A 20,400-nucleotide genomic window follows, 5' to 3' on the forward strand; every position below is an offset into this window, starting at 1 on the left:
TTAGAAATAAAGAATGATAACATATCCAAATTAGAAGAACAAAGGATAGTCTCATCTCTCAGGCCTGTGGAGAAGGAAGGAATCTGTGGCCAAAGAAAAAGTAGAGTACATTACAGAATGCAAAATGGATAATTTTGATTATATTGAGTTAAAAAAGTCTTTGTACAACCAAAACCAGTCCAGACCAGATTAGAAGGGAGGCAATAAACTTGGAAAAACTTTTTTTTTTTTTTTTTACATGTAATAGTTCTGATAAAGGTCTCATTCCTAAAATATATAAGAATGCAACTCATTCTCCAATTCTCTATTATTATTCTTTAAGAAGTGATCAGCAGTGATTTCAAAGAGACTTGAAGAGATTTACATGACCTGATGTTAAGTGAAGTGAGTAGAAATATGAGAATTTTCTAGACAGCAATAAAAAGATTATACAATGATCCGTTGTAATAGATGTGACTCTTTTCAACTGCTACGTGATTTAGACCAGTTCCAATGGTCTTGTGATGAAGAGAGCCATTTGCAGTTAGAGAGAGAAAATTGTGGAGACTGAATATGCACATGTTTGATATATATTGGATTATTTGCTATTTAGGGGTGGGGGAGGGTGAAAAGAGGGAGAAATAAAATTGGAACACAAGGTTTTGCAAGGGTAGATGTTAAACATTATGCATAAGTTTTGAAAATAAAAAGTTTACAAAAAGATATTTATAAAATATGCTTAGCACAGTTCATGGTACATGGTAGATACAATGTAAATGCTAATTCCCTGATGAGTTTCCTAAAATATAGGTCTGACCATGTCACTGTCTTTCTCAATAAACCCCAGTAATTCTCTATCATCTCCTCAATCAAATATAAAATCTTTTTGACATTCAAAGTCCTTAATAACTAACCTACTCCCAGTCTTCTAAACTTTCACATCTTACTTTCTATACAATACATTCTTAAATTGATTTACACTCATTCAATTACCTCCTTGTTTCACAAGTAAAACACTATCTCTTGATTTGAGTATTTTGGGGGCCATTTCCCATGACTTCAACATTCTTTTTCATCATCCTCTACTTACTGTCTTCTTTTAAATCTCAGCTAAAATCCCCACTTCTGCAGGAATCCTTTCCCAAACCCTCTTAATTCTAATGCCTCCTATCTCTTATTTCCTATTATATTCTACTTATCTTTGTTTATACATATTTGTTTATTCTTTGCCTTCCCCATTAGATTGTAAGCTCCTTGTGGATAGGGACTGTCTTTTGATTTTTTTTGTTTCTTCAGTATTCAGTACAGTGCCTGGTACATAGTAGACAATAAATGTTTATTGATGAACAATGTTTGCATCATTTTGTTTGATTAATGACAGTGATTGAGCTTGAGATTTTACTGACATAAGGAACTCTGCAGTAAGGGAGATTGGAAACTTTTGTACAATTGATAGTTTTAGAGAATAACCTAGAACAATTAAATATTAAGTAACATCAAAGGTCACAGAGATACAATACCAGGATAGAAACTTGAACTTAGGTGTTCCAGGCTCATGGGTCAGTTTTCTATTCACATTGCACTACTATGAACTCACTCACTCATTACTATTAGAGCAAGTACTTTGATTATTTTATTTTATTAGATTATTCAGTTCAATGCTCTTTGTACCCATCCTTTCTAAACACATATACACACCCTTGTTTCTTCCTTATAAAGTACAGTTTTATTTTTTTTTATTTTTTATTTTTTTTGTTTTTGTTTTCCAAATAGCAACCTCATTCATTCTTGTTTACTACATGGGTGAAAAGTTACACAGATGTGAGGAATGAGAATTATGGAAGGCTGGTAAGTTTTAGATTTTTGTTGTTGTTGTTCAAATTTCACACATATGCTTTGAAAAGAACTGCTCATTCATCGTATTGATCACAGTAGGGAAGAGGATTTGCATCAAATATCTTCCACCCATCTCTCTTTGCCTCAAACCTGGTTGATGTGCTAGGGTAATATATTTCAAAAGAGTACAAAGAAAGTCGTTTATCTGAAATTATCATGGAAGTGTCTACTGCATGAACAGCCCTTAAAGATGGCTCTGTGATCAAGAATAGAGCACAGTGATCATGGTCCTTCAGGGTATCATTTTCCTGTGTGTCACATAATATGAAATGAGACATGAAAAGACTGATGATTTCATAATCTTTTCTTTGCTCACCAAATACTTTCCAAATAGTTAACAGGTACTAAATTAGTAAACAGAGAGATTAACAATACAAAATTTTCAATGATGCATATTTTTGATGAAAATTAGTAGATTTTAATATAATTGAAAACCATGTTTTATTTATACTTGATATTTTGTTTTGTTTGTTTTTACTCAGAAATGATTCTGTTTTATTTCATTCATGAGTACTTTCCTTTACAAATAGTCACATTCTCAAGGAAAAACAAATTATATATGCTTGTATCTTTGCCTGTACTTAAGGGTTTGTAGGCTTTGCTGTCCATTTATACCAGAAGTATGCTACTTTATATTCTTCCTGTCAATGATTATGTTGTTCCAGTGACCTATGGGACAATATAACATTTTCTTTCCTTGATTTCCTTAGAGTTGCATGCTGATTGCTTTTACTTTCAAATAAAAATGATATATTAAACTTTTAGAATTTGAAGTTAGTATTTTCAAAACCCTTATTAAAATATCAATTGAAATTCCAAGTACATATTAGGACTATTCCCTTTTTAAAAAATATTCTTTTTTATTATCAACTTAATTACCAGTAAACAGAAGTATTTCAAAATGAAAAGGATAACAGGAAAAAGGATTGCATATGAAATTGAACCTCAGATATATATAAATATATGTATGTATATAAATTTTAAATGAAATATATGTGTGTGGTACAATGAACCCAAATTCAAATCAGATACACTGGAGGTAAGAAAAAGCAAAAAGGGATTTATTATGATCTCCAGAGAAGGGGCAATTCTCAACAGACAAGATTTTGGTCAGTAAAGGAATGCTAAGTTCAAACTGCAAACGTAGAATTATATAGACCCTAACAAGAAGCCCCCAATTCACCCTCTGACATTTTTTTCTCATTGGTTGGAGAGTTCTAATTTATCTAGAAACTAAATATAGATCTCAGAACACTTTATCTTATTAGGTACTTAAATGCTAATGAAAAGATGTGTGCGGGGAGACAAGAGGGAAATATTTGTTTATTTAATATAATCATATACCTGCAACATTTAATATAGCTCAACTTATTATTGCAAAGTCTCAAGTCCCAATTAGGGCATAGGTCAAAGCCACATTGTTGCTCGGTTTATCCCATGCAATATGTATATGCATACACATAAATATGTATACATATACACATATATTCACATATGTAGGTGTATATTTAAAGTTATATTCACACATAAGATACTGAGACAAATTCCTTGTGGTGTTCTCTCTACATATCTTGTTTATCTTTTCTTTCTGTGCATTAAAGTATACTTTATTGATTCTTTCTTCCTTGTATCAATCCCTACTCAATAATTTACCTCCCTACCCTCTCTTGTCTCCTTTGTAACATAATTAGTCAAGTAAAATAAATCAACACTCTGGTCATGTCTGAGAAATCATGCTTTTTGCATTCTGTTTCAGCTTTCTGCAAAGGGAATATGCTTCCATCATCAGTATTTGCCAGTCAAGATTGATAATTGCTTTAATAAGAATTTAAAAGTTTTTCAAAGTTTTCTCTTAGACAGATTCTTCTGGCTTGCATGTGGCTGTTTCATAGAAAGAAGAGTAACTATATTATTGTAGTTAGTATGTATTGCATTACACATGAATCAAGAGATTTGGCACCTTTGACTTTTCTTTTACCTCATGAGACATGCTTATAATTTTTCACTGTTACACAAGCATTGCAATTTTATTGCAATCTCATTATTTTAGATACCTTTTTATCACCTTATGGGAAGGTATTTTGATAGATATGTGTGAGAAATGGATGGGCATTTGATTTACACAATCATGAAAATTAAATTGGAGAAAGGAAACAAATTTGAAAATTGAAACCCATCAAAACATTAAAGAATAATTAGGGGTGAAGCTTTTACATTTGAACAGGAGTGTCCTTAACTTTACTTCCACTCTGAGATATCACTATATACCTGTCAGAATGGCTAGAATTACAGGGAAAGATAATGTAGAATGTTGGAGGGGATGTGGGAAAACTGGGACACTGATACATTGTTGGTGAAATTGTGAATATATCCAGCCATTCTGGGGAGCAATTTGGAACTTTGCTCAAAAAGCTATCAAACTGTGCATATCCTTTGATCCAGTAGTGTTACTACTGGGCTTATATTCCAAAGAGATCATAAAGAAGGGAAGGGATCAAGAATGCAGCCCTGTTTGTAGTAGCCAGAAACTGGAAACTGAGTGGATGCCCATCAATTGGAGAATGGCTGAATAAATTGTGGTATATGAATATTATGGAATATTATTGTTTGGTAAGAAATGACCAACAGGACGATTTCAGAAAAGCCTGGAGAGACTTACACGACCTGATGCTAAGTGAAACGAGCAGGTTTCTTGACTCTTCACACCTTTTCCACTATCCACTACACTACAATATTCAACTTCTTCTCTCCTCTGAGGAAAAAGACAATGAAAATAAAATAATTGATTGATAACTATTATTGTTTAATTAGTCTACTAAATGAAAAAGCTCCTTGAGGATAAGAATTGTGTCTTCATGTATGCTTTCCAAGCACTGTGTAAAATATATTAATTATGTATCAATCAAAATATTATGTGTAGGTAAGTAGGCCCTTAATAAACACTTATATTTTTTTAAATTATTAAACCTCATTTGTTTTATTAAGTCATTCTTTAAATATTCTTATTTTTTTAATGTTTTGAGTCTTTTTTCAAGTGATACAAAAATAATAGATTTACAGGAAAAACAAAAATTAAAGCACACACACACACACACACACACACATATACAATAATGACAAAATAGATCTAGTCTCCAAAGAGATAAGTGACATTATGGAATATATTTGATTTTCTTTAAAATACTGCCATTAATCACATACATTGCCACTAATTTAACTTCTTCAGACAAGTAGACAATACTTCAAACAAAATTGGTAGAAATCAAACACAATACTACATAACTGTCATAAGTGTATATATGTACATAGCTACATATATTTAAAAAGGGAAAGGGCTTGCATTAAACACTTTAGTATGAGAGATCTCAGAATCAGAGAAAGAATGAAATTGATTTTTAATAGCATTGTAGTATATAAGAATAAATAAATCACTTTCTAGTTTCTTGGTTTTTCTTCAGTTTCCATTTATCTATTACTTATTACTCGTGTAATGGATACACTGGAAAGACAAGGTATTGGGTTTTGTGTGTATAAATGTTTTGATATGATTGTTATTTGACACAACTTATCTTTGAGATGGAGCAATAATAAGATGATGAGGATTATAAACAAACCTGCAAACTAATTTCCAAAACATGATTGATTTGTAGTGAAGTCCTGTTGTAATTTCTCTTACATGTGATATTTTGAATGGATTTTAATTATAAAGACCCAACTCTATTGGTTTTCAGTATTGAAATCTATATTCTACTTTGCAGGCCAAGTTATTACATGTTTTAGGGAACATACACATTCACTCACATATAAATATACTCATAAGCTTTTCAGAGGAAGTTTGTGGGAAGATAAAGAACAATAGCACATTATAAAATCATAAGAAGCAGCCTTTCAAATAAACTCATATGTGAAGATACAATTCCTATCCTCAAGGAGCTTTTTCATTTTGTAGATTAGTTAAAAGATAATAGTCTTTAATCATTTGTTTTTCTTTCATATTCTTTTTCCCCAGAGGAGATAAGAAGTTGAATAGTGTAGAGTAGTGGACATATACATGGCATACGTAAATCCATCAATATGGGAGGCATTATACATAATTTACAATAGCACATAGCAATATAACATAGGCTAGTAGTAATGTAACAAATAACATGAATCATCCTGAAAATTTACAAATGTCCATAAGTCCTAGAAATAGTCCATAAGGAATCCATTGTCCATTAGTTCTTGTGCCAGGAATCTAATAATTCCTGTAAGCTTTGAAGTACTGAAAAAGTCTCATCAACAATTTTTCATCTCAGGGAATCCAATGATTCTTGCTGGTTTTTCAAGAACTAAAACAGTTTCATCTTGTGTTAGGAAATCCAATGATTTCTGAAGATTTTAAGAGTCCTTTTAACAGTCTCATAGTCAGCCATCTGATTCTTTCTCCATCTGTGGAAATATAAGCAGATCCTCTTCCCCAACCTAATTCCCTTCTATTTACCAAATTTGGGATTTCTCCTCATCTGGTAATTACATTGGAGCTGTTTGCACTGGATATTGCCTTGTTGTCTTAAAAGGCCTGTATTCTTCCCAACTGTAATCCTGATTGCTTTTCTGTTGGTTGATGACATCAGAGTCCTGAATTTCTATTTTTTCTATTTTGAACAGGTGTGAAGAGTTAAGGGGTCTTGGCTTGGTTTTTCCCTTTATTGGTTGTGTGACTTTGGGAAAGTCTTCCACTACTGTTAACTTGCAAATTTTTCATTTGTATTCTACATTATAGCATATCTGACAAGTGCTTCCAGCTTCTCCGTTAAGAAAGGAGGATCTACTATTTCTGGAGGTAGCCCATTCCACTACTCACTAGGAATCCCCCTGCACCCTCCTCATATTAAGCCATAATTCATCTCTTTATGACTTTTGTCTATTGCTTCTGTTTTTTTTTTTTCCATTGGAGGACAAATCAAAGCAAGTCTAATTTTTCTTCACGATAGCGCTACACATAATTTAAGAGAGTTACCATTTTCCCTACTCCACCTCACTCATCATTATTTTCTTTCTTTAAACTAATCATGCTGACTTCCGGCCAAGATGGCGGAGAGGAGGCACACTGCTGTGTAACCTCTATGTTTTTCTCTCACTATCCATTTCATTTCATGCCTCTGAATTAATGCTCTACTGTTACAATTAGTTACCAAGAGAAACCATCCTTGAGACTCATCAAGAAAGGTCTGATTTTGCGCAAGGGCGGGGATGGTTATTAGATCAGAAGCAGGCTGCGGGCAGCAGCGACAGCGAGAGCACGGAAGGCAGCTCAGAGCCGAGCAGAGCGTAGAGGGGGTGGGGAGTGATCGCACCGTCTCTGCGGGGAGAGCTTTGCTACAGGATTAGATACTTTGCTCCGGCAGTGAGTCAGCAGCCCAGCAGAGAAGCTAAAAACACCAAGGGTGAAGAATACAACCCCAAACAGCTGGAGTCTCTCGGGACCTGGCCACCCCTCCCCCACAGTGTCTCAGCATGCTCTCGGATCTCAGAGTGCAGGCGCAGCACAGTAGGACCCGTGCCTCACAGCTACCCTGCCCCTCCCCCAAAGAAAGCAGCCTCCATTCAAGGGTTTTTTTCTTCTGTTTCTTTGATAGTTTGTCTTTGATTATTAGACAGAATGAGCAAGAAACTGAAAAAGACTTTAACCCTTGACAGCTTCTATACAGATAAAGAGCAGACTCCAAATCCTGAGGAGACTAAAAACAAACAGTCCCCAGGTGAATCCCCAAAGGAGGAGATCATCTGTTCCTCAGCACAGATGAATCTCATGGAGGAAATTAAAAAGGTTCTCACAAGGGAGCTAGAAGAAAAATGGGAAAAGGAGAGGGAGGCTTTGCAAAAGGAGAGAGAGGCTTGGCAAAAGAGTCTGGAGAAGTCAGTTAAAGAGAGAGTGGATAAAGAAATCAAATCCTTGAAAAATAGGATTGGTGAACTGGAAAACAAAATTGGTGAAATGGAAAAAAATTCCACAGAACAAAAGAACTCAATTGGACAATTAGAAAAAGATCTTAAAAAAGTGAGTGAAGAAAATACTTCACTGAAAATCAGGGTCGAACAAATGGAATTGAATGACTCGAGGAGACAAGAAGAATCAGTCAAGCAAATCCAAAAAAATCAAACAATGGAAAAGAATGTGAAATACCTTCTGGGGAAGACAACAGACCTGGAAAACAGATCCAGGAGAAACAACCTGAGAATCATCGGACTCCCAGAAAAGTATGATGAAAAAAAAAGCCTGGACACTATTTTCCAGGAAATTATCAAAGAGAACTGCCTAGAAGTCATAGAAACAGAGGGTAAAATAGACATTGAAAGAATTCATCGATCCCCTACTGAAAGGGATCCTAAAATCAAAACACCAAGAAATATAGTGGCCAAATGCCAGAACCCTCAGACGAAGGAAAAAATACTGCAAGCAGCTAGAAGAACCCAATTCAAGTATCAAGGAGCCACAATAAGGATCACCCAGGATCTGTCACCATCCACATTAAAGGATCGAATGGCCTGGAATATGATAATCCCCAAAGGCTAAGGAACTTGGTATGCAACCAAAAATAACTTACCCAGCAAGAATGAGCATCTTTTTCCAGGGAAGAAGATGGACATTCAACGAAGTAAGCGAATTTCACCTATTTTTGATGAAAAAGCGAGAACTTAACAAAAAAATTGATCTACAAGTACAGAACTCAAGAGAAATCTAAAAAGGTAAAGATTAATCTTGAGAACTATATTTTGGCTATAAAGCTGTATAAAGAATACAGATATACCTTGTTCTAGAAACTAGATGTGGAAAGGACATGGTATCAGAAAAAGGGGAAAGTGGGGGTACTACAATTCATGAAGAGGCAAAGAAAACCTATTATATCTGAGAGAAAGAATGGAGAGGGATGAATATAGTGAGTATTTTACTGCTTTCAGAATTGGCTTTAAGGGAAAAATTTTAGACTTATTCAATCTATGGTGAAACTTCTCCCACCTCATTGAAAAGTGAGAAGGGAAAAGTAAAAAGAGAAGGAATAAGCTAAGTGGAAGGTAACGGTAACTGGGAGGGAAAGGGGTAAGATAGGGGGAGGAACTCTAAGGGGGGGAAGGGATACTAAAAAAGGGAGGGCTGTGAGAAGCAAGTGGTGCTCACAAGCTTAATACTGGGAAGGGGGATAAAGGGGTAAGAAGGGAGAAAAGCATAAACCGGGGTTAACAAGATGGCAAGTAATACAGAAATGGTCATTTTAACCATAAATGTGAACGGGGTAAACTCCTCCATAAAGAGGAAGCGGTTAGCAGAATGGATTAAAAGCCAGAATCCTACAATATGTTGTTTACAGGAAACACACCTGAAGCAGGGAGATACATGCAAGTTAAAGGTAAAAGGTTGGAGCAAAATCTACTATGCTTCAGGTGAAGTCAAAAAAGTGGGGGTAGCCATCCTGATGTCAGATCAAGCTAAAGCAAAAATTGATCTAATCAAAAGAGATAAGGAAGGGCACTATATCTTGCTAAAGGGTAGCATGGATAATGAAGCACTATCTATATTAAACATATATGCACCAAGTGGGGTAGCATCTAAATTCTTAATAGAGAAATTAAGAGAGCTGCAAGAAGAAATAGACAGTAAAACTATAATAGTGGGAGATTTCAACCTTGCACTCTCAGAATTAGATAAATCAAACCACAAAATAAATAAGAAAGAAGTCAAAGAGATAAATAGAATACTAGAAAAATTAGATATGATAGATCTCTGGAGAAAATGTAATGGGGACAGAAAGGAGTACACCTTCTTTTCAGCAGTTCATGGAACTTATACAAAAATTGACCATATATTAGGACATAAAAACCTCAAACTCAAATGCAGTAAGGCAGAAATAGTGAATGCATCCTTTTCAGACCACGATGCAATGAAAATTACATTCAATAAAAAGCCAGGGGAAATTAGACTAAAAAATAATTGGAAACTAAATAATCTCATACTAAAGAATGATTGGGTGAAACAGCAAATTATAGACATAATTAATAACTTCATCCAAAAAAACGATAATAATGAGACATCATACCAAAATGTATGGGATGCAGCCAAAGCGGTAATAAGGGGAAATCTCATATCTCTAGAGGACTATTTGTATAAAATAGAGAAAGAGAAGGTCAATGAATTGGGCTTGCAACTAAAAATGCTAGAAAAGGAACAAATTAAAAACCCCCAGTCAAACACTAAACTTGAAATTCTAAAAATAAAAGGTGAGATCAATAAAATTGAAAGTAAAAAAAAACTATTGAATTAATTAATAAAACTAAGAGTTGGTTCTATGAAAAAACCAACAAAATAGACAAGCCCTTAGTAAATCTGATTAAAAAAAGGAAAGAGGAAAATCAAATTGTTAGTCTTAAAAATGAAAAGGGAGAACTTGCCACTAACGAAGAGGAAATTAGAGCAATAATTAGGAGTTACTTTGCCCAACTTTATGCCAATAAATTCGACAACTTAAATGAAATAGAAGAATACCTCCAAAAATATAGCTTGCCTAAACTAACAGAGGAAGAAGTAAATATCCTAAACACTCCCATCTCAGAAAAAGAAATAGAACAAACTATCAATCAACTCCCTAAGAAAAAATCCCCAGGACCAGATGGATTTACATCTGAATTCTATCAAACATTTAAAGATCAATTAACTCCAATGCTAAATAAACTATTTGAAAAAGTCGGGATTGAAGGAGTCCTACCAAACTCCTTTTATGACACAGACATGGTACTGATACCTAAACTAGGTAGGCTGAAAACAGAGAAAGAAAATTATAGACCAATCTCCCTAATGAATATTGATGCTAAAATCTTAAATAAAATATTAGCAAAAAGATTACAGAAAATCATCCCCAGGATAATACACTATGACCAAGTAGGATTTGTACCAGGAATGCAGGGCTGGTTCAATATTAGGAAAACTATTAACATAATTGACTATATCAATAACCAACCCAACAAAAACCATATGATCATCTCAATAGATGCAGAAAAAGTATTGATAAAATCCAACAGCCATTCCTAATAAAAACCCTTGAGAGCATAGGAATAAAAGGACTTTTCCTTAAAATAGTCAGGAGCATATATTTAAAACCTTCAGTAAACTTCATATGCAATGGGGAAAAACTGGAACCTTTCCCAGTAAGATCTGGAGTGAAGCAAGGTTGCCCACTATCACCATTATTATTCAATATTGTATTAGAAACACTAGCTTCTGCAATAAGAGTCGAGAAAGAGATTAAAGGAATTAGAGTAGGCAAGGAGGAAACCAAACTATCACTCTTTGCAGATGATATGATGGTATACCTAGAGAACCCCAGAGATTCTACTAAAAAGCTATTGGAAATAATTCATAATTTTAGCAAAGTAGCTGGCTACAAAATAAATCCCCATAAATCCTCAGCATTTTTATACACCACCAACAAAATCCAAGAGCAAGAGATACAAAGAGAAATTCCATTCAAAATAACTGTTGATAGCATAAAATATTTGGGAATCTACCTACCAAAGGAAAGTCAGGAATTATTTGAGCAAAATTACAAAAAAGTTTCCACACAAATAAAGTCAGACTTAAATAATTGGAAAAATATTAAGTGCTCTTGGATAGGCCGAGCAAATATAATAAAGATGACAATACTCCCTAAACTAATCTATTTATTTAGTGCTATACCAATCAGACTTCCAAGAAAATATTTTAATGATTTAGAAAAAATAACAACAAAATTCATATGGAACAATAAAAAATCGAGAATCTCAAGGGAATTAATGAAAAAAAAATCAAATGAAGGTGGTCTAGCTGTACCTGATCTAAAATTATATTATAAAGCAACAATCACCAAAACCATTTGGTATTGGCTAAGAAATAGATTAGTTGATCAGTGGAAAAGGTTAGGTTCACAAGACAGAATAGTCAACTATAGCAATCTAGTGTTTGACAAACCCAAAGATTCTAACTTTTGGGATAAGATTTCATTATTTGATAAAAACTGCTGGGATAACTGGAAATTAGTATGACAGAAATTAGGCAAGGACCCACACTTAACACCATATGCCAAGATAAGATCAAAATGGGTCCATGACCTAGGCATAAAGAATGAGATTATAAATAAATTAGAGGAACATAGGATAGTTTATCTCTCAGACTTGTGGAGGAGAAAGAAATTTGTGACCAAAGATGAACTAGAGACCATTACTGATCACAAAATAGAAAATTTTGATTATATCAAATTAAAAAGCCTTTGTACAAACAGAACGAATGCAAACAAGATTAGTAGGGAAGCAACAAACTGGGAAAACATCTTTACAATTAAAGGTTCTGATAAAGGCCTCATTTCCAAAATATATAGAAAACTGACTCAAATTTATAAAAAATCAAGCCATTCTCCAATTGATAAATGGTCAAAGGATATGAACAGACAATTTTCAGATGATGAAATTGAAAGTATTACCACTCACATGAAAGAGTGTTCCAAATCACTATTGATCAGAGAAATGCAAATTAAGACAACTCTGAGATACCACTACACACCTGTCAGATTGGCTAAGATGACAGGGAAAAATAATGATGAATGTTGGAGGGGATGAGGGAAAACGGGGACACTGATGCATTGTTGGTGGAGTTGTGAACGAATCCAACCATTCTGGAGAGCAATCTGGAATTATGCCCAAAAAGTTATCAAACTGTGCATATCCTTTGATCCAGCAGTATTTCTATTGGGCTTATACCCCAAAGAGATACTAAAAAGGGAAAGGGACCTGTATGTGCCAAAATGTTTGTAGCAGCCCTGTTTATAGTGGCTAGAAACTGGAAAATGAATGGATGCCCATCAATTGGAGAATGGCTGGGAAAATTGTGGTATATGAATGTTATGGAATATTATTGCTCTGTAAGGAATGACCAGAAGGATGAATACAGAGAGGCTTGGAGAGACCTACATGGACTGATGTTAAGTGAGATGAGCAGAACCAGGAGATCATTATACACTCTGACAACGATATTGTATGAGGATGTATTCTGATGGAAGTAGATTTCTATGACAAAGAGACCTAACTGAGTTTCAATGGATAAATGATGGACAGAAACAGCTACACCCAAAGAAGGAACACTGGGAAACGAATGTGAAATATTTGCATTTTTGATTTTCTTCCCGAGTTATTTTTACCTTCTGAATCCAATTCTCCCTGTGCAACAGGAGAACTGTTCGGTTCTACAAATATGTATTGTATCTAGGATATACTGCAACATATTTAACATATATAGGACTGCTTGCCATCTTGGGGGGGGGTGGAGGGAGGGAAGGGAAAAAAACGAAACATAAGCGAGTGCAAGATAATATTGTAAAAAGTTACCCTGGCATGGATTCTGTCAATACAAAGTTATTATTAAATAAAATAAAATTAAAAAAAAAATAAACTAATCATGCTAAATTCTCTCAGTAAATGCTCATCTATCAGAGACTCAAGGTTTCTTACCCATCTTGTTTGCCCTCCTCTGGATATTTTCAATGTTATTAATATTCTTAAAACTTAACATCAAGATCTGAAAACAGATGAGAACAAGAGCAAAGTACACTGAGATTGTCACTTCCTTAATCCTGAAAGCTATCTCTTCATTCATTACAAGTTCATAATTAATTACATTTGTGACTCATGTGAAACTTCTAGCCCACTAAAAACCCCAGATCTTTCAAAATAACTGCTATTCATGCATGCTTTCTCCACATCATATTTATGAAATTTATTTATTTGTATATAGGTATAATATTTTGCTTTTATGCTTATTGAATGTCATCTTATTAGACTTAGCTCAACATTCTAATTTGTTAGGATATTTTATCCTAACTGTCATACACTGTGTTAAGTATCCTACCTTCCTGTCCCCAAACTTGTTTCATTTGTCTTTAATTAGCATATCCTTTATGCCTTTATCTAAGTCATTAATATAAAATATTGAAAAAAAAAAAAGGGCAAAAGCCAAATACAGATTTGGGGGTTACTACAATATGTCAGAATATTACTGTTTTAATACATACATTTTAAAAAATAAATTTCCTCTTTTCATTTTTTCTCCCTTCATTTCCTTTCTTCCTTTTCCTTATTATCTCTCATTTTTCTTCTCATTTTTCCTTCTTTCCCATCTCTTATTTCTTTTTCCCATTTTATTTTTATTTTCCTCTTCCTTTCTTGGATTTTCTTACTACTAGATGTTGTAGTAGGTAGAAAGTTGGCTTGAAGTAAACAAGAAATGAATTCAAATACAAATGAAATCAAATACACAAAGTTGTGTGACTTTTGAGCAAGTTAATTAGCCTCTCTATTTGTCTCAGTTTCCTCAACAATAGAATAGGAGTAATAATATGATATACTTATGGGGATTTCATAAAGTTCAAATTAGATAATATTTATAAAATCATTTAGCAATGTGCTTGGAATATAATAGGTATTATATACATGATTATTCTACATCAGATACTTAGTGTGGAACTGAATAAGTCACTTAATCTATCTGCTTTAGTTCCTCAACTGTAAATTGGCACCTATCTCTCAAGATTATTATGAGAATCACATGAGATCAGACGCGATAATATTTCTAAATGCTTAGCATAGTTCCTGACACACAATAAGAATTTAATAAATGTTTATTCTCTTTTCTTTATCCCTTTCTTCCTTCCCCTCCTCTCTTCTATTTTTTTTTCTTTCATGATGCTTTGAAGGATTTTTTTTTTAAGACAATGAATGAATGGAAAAAAAAATGACTAAGTGAAGCATATCTCTAGTAAGAGATTTATGTTCTCAAGATAAAGCAGGAATGAGAGGAGAGAAAGAGGAGTGGAAAAAGTAGAGAGAAAAAGAATATGAGAGGGAGACAGATGGACACAGAGAGAAAGACAGAGACAGAGAGAGAGAGAGACAGGAGAGGCAGAGAGAAAGACAGAGACAGAGAGAAAGAGACAAAAAGAGAATGATTGGTTCTCCTTATTTTTTGGATGTTATTCATAAAGAACAACTAATATAGGTAACAATGTATTATCTTCTTAGAGAAGAGATATACACAAGTTGTTTTTTGTTGTTGTTGTTTTTGTTTTTTATTCATTTAAGTGAAAAAGACTCTAATATAGGAATTATTCAATAATTGGATTTGGAAATATACTCTTTTCAGTCACAATATTAAAAAAAATCTGGCTTCTGTATCATTGTATATAGCTGTCAAGTTATGAACAAATTGATGACTACAACCTGCTGTGCTTCAATGGCTTAATTTGTTTCAAGCTCTGACCCATCATTGAATGACTGCACAAAGAATCTGTGATCAGGGAGGGAAGCTTGCTACTTAATTATGCAATTGTAGGAGTTGTTAATAGAGACATACTTTAATGGAAGACAAAGGCAGAGTCTCCTGAGTTTTTTAGCTTTATTTTCATCTGTCTTCAAGAGTGCAGTAACAGAACATTCTTACTAGCTATGCCATATGATTTGCTGAGTTAAATGTACTAAGTATCTCAGCAGCTCAAATACACAGAAATTACAAATTCTATCACTTCTAAAAATGAAATGAAGATTTCTTCTTAGTGAAAGTAAACTATCTGATGTAAGGGAAAATTTCTGAACATTTATTACTATTCTGTTCATTATCAGAAAATTTTCAAATAAGAAATAAATTAAAATTCATGTCTATTCAAATACTTTAGGCATACAAATGATATTTTAATTTAGAATTTTAACATTTACAATTTATAACCTTTTAATTCTTTTTAAAACTTCAACTTTATTTTTTTCAAAAATGGCATAAAATCACTTGGGTTTGGATTATGAATTTGTCCTTTGGAAAATTCAAAGAAATTTATAGATAGATTGGCTATAGGATAAAAACATTTTGATCAGAAAAACTTCCAAAACCTATTAAGTCATTGCAAGATCATTACCTGTAGTTACGTCAAAGAAATCATATATTTTGTGCATTTGTATTTATGTGTTTGTTGTACACTAGTTCTTGATGAAACTAGGAAGGAGTAGATTGATTTACCACCCCACAATAATAGCTAGATTTTTATTTATTTGTTATGAACTGTTTCTTGGTGAAACTGAAGTGGATTGATTCACTATCTCACAATAATGGCCAAGATTTTTACAAACAAAAACGTTGTGATACAGACTGGAGCACCACAGAGCTGGGTTAACTTTGTACCCAGGATAATTGCTCTGAGACCTAGTTGTGAGCTCTTTGGTCAGAACAGTATAAAAGTAGTTTTTTACAACAAAAACTAGGAGCTCACAAGACTCCAGAGAACGTCCTTGTTCACTGATTTTAACCTCTTGCTAGCAGTTTTTATTTGTTTTAATCTTCCTGAACTTATTTAAGTGCCTTGAGAACTTTGTCTACCTGAGTGTATTTGGGATATGATTTTACTAAAAGGACTGTTAGTTCAAATCCTTTTACCTCTGAGTTATCCATTGCACTAAATGAGGAATTGCAATTGGACACGTAGTCACCAATTTCACTATAATGATATCTCTAGGAGTAAAAAAAATGGTTTATTATACATTCTCGTGAGAGATGGGTGTCACTGCAGTTGAATAATCAATCCAAAAGAGCAGGCACTTTATAGAAATAGAGAAGTATATTTTATAGTCCCTAATGCAGAAGAATCACCACTGCCCCTCATCCTCACTGAATAGTCTTACATTCTAAGGGAGAACTTCCCCAGAGACAGGAAATTGAGCTTTGGCCAATAAGAGTATAGCTGCCCATATTTGGTTTAGATTGAGGTAGCTAGAAAATGATGTCATGGAAAGATAGTAGGAAAGGGAGGCAGGTATATCCTAAAAGATTTTATTTCAGGCCTATACTAACTTTGGGGTTGGCGAAGCCTTACTCAATTTTCATGACTGTAAGAAATCCTACTCCATCTCATTCGATTCCCCTCCTCCTTCCCCCCTCCAAATTTATCCACTGAGATTTCTTCAAATTTCTGTAACATAATTTCACTTTCTTTATCTAATTCCTCATCTCCTTCTCTCTTGTCCATCTTCTTGGGCCACTGGCTCCCACTCTTGTCCTTTTAACACCATTAATCTTACAAACCCTTAGGCTTTTCCTTCTGTCCCAACACTTCTCAACCTTAAAGGATCAAATCAATACCCAATCTCCAATTTGGATTCTATGAACAGGAAAACCTAGAGAAGGAGCCTGAGATATCAACCTTTTTTGTTGTAGTTTTTGCAGATATTGTACCATGATTTAACATATATCTTAAGAAATAAATCCTTTTGGGGTAGTTCGTTAGTGCAGTGGATAGAGTGCCAGACCTGAAGTCAGGAAGACCTAAATTCAAATCCAGTCTCAGACATGTATACTTCCTAATTGTGTGACAGTGGGCAAGTCACTTAATCCTAATTGTCTCAGGAATAAAAAAGAAAATAAAAGAAAGAAAGAAATCCTTTGTGTCTAAAAATAGGATTCCAAATCCCAAGTGGTTTCTCAGGCCCTAATCAGATTCTGTAATACTTGGACAGAAAAATGTGTTTTCTGATTGGAGTCTATACTCTCCATTGCTCCATATCTGGGGATACTTTGTTTTAATAACTTTTGAGGCAGTTGCTTGAGCTGAAGGTAAAGGCCTTCACCCATGAGGTCAGATGGTTCACTATGACCAACAAGTATTTGAGGTGACCCACTGGTGGCAGCTCAGTAGAGTCCACCTGGATGCTTTGGAATGATGTGATTCCTGAAGGTTATTCCCCTTTCAGGACCTGGTGTTGAGCAATCTTGTTAGTCCTGCAACAAATGAAGCAGCCATCTACTAATTGTTGTGTAATGCAGGAGAAACTAAGGCAGGATAGACATTAGAGAACAATTTAATAATTTATTTAATGGAGAGATTTACTGGGACCAAATGGATCCATGGTTTGGTCCCAGGGCTGAATGAGACTATCATCTCAAAGAATCTAGCCATGAGTGTCAGATACAAGATTCTTTTATAGGGTAACAAGAACAATGACATAATGGGGGAGGTATCTGGATGGGGATGACCTAAGGGGGGGAGGCACCTAGGATGACATAATGGGAGGTACTGGAGTGATTACTGATGTTCTAATGATGTCTAAAATGGAAAAAGACCTTTATCCCATCAAACATTAAGAGGGAATGATTATAGCCTGAAGTCTAAGATATAAGAATTTTATCCTATCAAACATTAAGAGGGAATGGTTATAACCTGAGGCAGAGTAACTGAATAGGACAATTAGGGAAACTTGATCAGGACATTATGTGGCACAACAGTTGGACCATGGTATAGACTTCAGGGGAAACATACCTTGTCAGCACAGCATCACACAGGTTTTGGACATCTCAATGACTGCTCTGGTGCAGTTGCTGAAAGACCTGACTCATATTTACTCTGGTCAGTATCTCTCTGCTGTTGAGTAGGAACCAACATCCTTCCATTCTCAACTGCTCTGAGAGCTGAGGCCTTCTTTTTTTCCTCTTGGGTAAAACTAGGAGAGGGAACACTAGGGAGAAGTACAGGCATAAAGGCCATTATATGAGTAGTCTTCTGGTCTCCAGCTCCCCTGACCTCCTCATCTGCTACTCAATTTCCCCTTACTTCAAATGAATGAAAGGTTTTAAAAAAATGGGAAGAAAGAGAGTTTATAAATAGTAAGAGCAAAGAGCTCTTTGAATATGGTGTGTATGACCCTCTATACATTAGACAGAAAGGTACTGGAAAACATTCTGGCTCCTAGGAATGTAGCAGTAATACATGTAAAAAGACATCAGATAGAAAATTCATTTGAGGCAAGGGGAAGATTGATTGTTTCGCTTTTCCCCCTATAAATTTTACAGAGCATGGTCATAGGTACAAGAAAATATTCTCCTTTAACCCCAGAAATCATCAAGGTCTCCTTAGACAATTTAACCCCCTCAGGCAAAGAGGTCACTGAGTATATTGATACCCTAGTATCTACTAAGAACACAACAGCTTCCTGGTGGGACCCCACCCTTAAATTCATCAAAGGTTCTGGGTGGTTCTCTTTCAAGAACCCATGACTTCCCTAATCTTCATCAAGTTCAATAAGGAAATATATCTGCTGTTCTCTTCTCTGCTGGGAACAGTCTTTTTGACATTCCCAACATTTCAAAGACTTTCTTCCAGCAGGGACCACAGGCCCCTTGTTCCTTCCTGAATATCCTTGTCTCCTCTCCTTGGGTCTTGTTTGCATTTTTTTGCAATTTCCTGTACCATTTGGACTAATATTTTAACTTTCTGCTTTTGTTTCTTGTCATCTCTCCTAACATATATCTTGGTGGCCTCTTCCAATAGATTAGAAAGGCTCTTATTATTCCATCACTCTAATTTCTGTAACTTTTGATAGTTGATCATGCATTGGTCATAACATGCAATTTCAAGGTATCTTCTACTGTTGAGTCCTTAGGATCAAACCCAAAGTACTTCCTCATGCTGTCTTTTAATCTATTCAGATGTTCAGCTGGTGACTCATTCTTCCCCTGAATCTTCCCAAAGGCCTTTCTCATGTTCTGTGCCTTTGGCACTGCATTTCAAATTCCAAATTTCCATAAATATCAGTTCTCTAAGATCCCTCATACTTCCCCAATGTACAGGATTATTATGATCCCAATTTAGATCTACTAAAAGATATTTTTGGTCATCTAGGACTACTCCTGCAGCTGCAGAGTGTCTTCTATCTCACTCCTTTATAGCTGCTCCTCTAATTAGTCCCCTTTCTTCTTGGGAGAAAAGAGCATTCAAAATAGACATAAGTTTTCCCCAGGTAAAAAGATTAGGGCCCAGGAATTGTTAAAATATTTGCTATCCCAGTGGGATCTTCTATTAAGGGTCTCACTTTCTTAAAGTTCTTCACTTCTGTAGTACTCAGGAAAGCATTCACATATTCTCTGCCTGAGCCTCCTCTCAACCAAGATTTTAATTTGCTTTTGTTTTTATGACTTTGACAGAAAAAAAAAACAAATATGGATTTTATGTCAAAAAGAATAGATCTCTTTATATGTATATATGTATAAGAAATAAAATGTCTTATCTAGAATTCCACTGACTCATTGATGAATTCAGAAAAGATTTATTTTACATTCTTGCAAGATTAGATATATCTCAATTCTGTAGAATGAGAACACACATATAGAAGCCAGGTCAAATGTTTCTAATGGGGTTTAGTTAGCTCTATTTCTTCTTTCTGGATCTTGACCAATTAGGATCCTTTCCAGGTTACCATTTTCTCTTATAAGGTATTAATATGCCTGATTTTAAGCAAAATATGACCAGAGCAGTTCTTCTTTGACTTTGTTATTGGTCATGACTACTCTTCCAGTCTTTTCTCATCCAAGAGGGAAATTCCCTTTTCTTATCAAATAGCCAGTCCTTTCTTCCAAGGAGTTTACTTTTCTCATTCTTGAGGAGAGAGAAAACACTAGGGGAAGGGCAAAAAGTCCAGGAAGCTCTGGATCAA

Source organism: Antechinus flavipes, chromosome 3 (assembly GCF_016432865.1).
Source record: "Antechinus flavipes isolate AdamAnt ecotype Samford, QLD, Australia chromosome 3, AdamAnt_v2, whole genome shotgun sequence".
Lineage (NCBI taxonomy): Eukaryota > Metazoa > Chordata > Mammalia > Dasyuromorphia > Dasyuridae > Antechinus > Antechinus flavipes.